General features: G+C 48.8%; 1 protein-coding gene across 1 annotated transcript in view; it reads right to left on the bottom strand.

The window, feature by feature from the left end:
* POGLUT1 (protein O-glucosyltransferase 1) overlaps nucleotides 1–1,106 on the bottom strand; it is a 49,283-nt gene that overhangs the window by 17,340 nt on the left and 30,837 nt on the right. The window lies entirely within an intron of this gene.

The following is a 1,106-nucleotide window of genomic DNA, read 5'->3' on the forward strand; positions in this document are numbered from 1 at the left end:
CCGCCTCATGGGCTGCGTGTGGGGGGCCCCCCGCGGGGGCCGCGTCGTGACCGCAGACGGCTTGTGTAGCTTGCGGAAATAAAGGCAGTGGCGTGGGGGTGCCTGCAGTAGATGGGAACTGTGCTGCAAAAATACCTGCTGCCCAGAGCAGATCTGAGTGTGCATCCGTGATAGTCCCTCCAAATAATCTCCTAGCTCCGCTCGTGTGTGGCTCAGGAGTCCCACCAGCCTTATGCAGGTCTTGTGTACCTGGTGGCCCTAGCTCCCTTTGGGGTTTTTGGGGGAGGAACTTCCCTGGACACCTGAATTCATCAGGCAGTTTGTCCAACCTGGAAGAGGCTCCTTCTCCTGGCCCAGCCTCTTGCTGTTGCCAAGGCCTGATTCAGTTTGATCATTTAGGATTAAGTCATGAATCTCATCGTTACGGTCTAAAGGTTTAGACTGATTTGTATAAACTTCTCTGCAGCTTCAGAGATATGGACTGCAAGAAAGAAGAGAAACAGCAGGATTCAGAATTGGTGGTTGAGTCCCATCAACGTAACGTGTAGGACCTTCTTTTTGCAAAACGGTTTCTAAGAATACAGTCTTCAAAACTACCCTCCACGTAGTGTTCGAGTCAGCCTTCAGGAGACAGGGTCATTAACCTGGTGCTGGATGTAATAACCATGCTGATAAGCAGCCAAATTAACGTAGATAAGAAAGGATGGGGCTAAGCAGACACTGTCCTAACATGAATCCAGACCAGTCGATCGATGTTTCTTCCCTAGGCTGAGTGTGGGAAGGCCTGTCCCCTCTTCATGAGGTCTATGTATTCAAATGTGAACACTAAACCTTCATCTTTCCTAGCCCAGATCCAGCTTGGTGGTTTTGGAGGAGGTGCTGTGGCTGCTTGTTAATAAACAACCGCATTTACATTAAGTTTGTACCTACAGCGTGAAGGCTGAGTGATTAGCCCCAAAAGCCACAAACTCAACTTGTCGTAAAGGCCTCTTTTGTGTGAACTTTTGTGTGAAACTGAATTGGTCCTGTAGGTATCTGTAGGTTTGGATGGAGAAATAGTTACCAGAAAACAGACCGAAGAGCATGTGCTAAGAAGGAGCATGAAG

This window comes from Pygoscelis adeliae, unplaced genomic scaffold (assembly GCF_000699105.1).
Source record: "Pygoscelis adeliae isolate BGI_AS28 unplaced genomic scaffold, ASM69910v1 Scaffold124, whole genome shotgun sequence".
NCBI lineage: Eukaryota > Metazoa > Chordata > Aves > Sphenisciformes > Spheniscidae > Pygoscelis > Pygoscelis adeliae.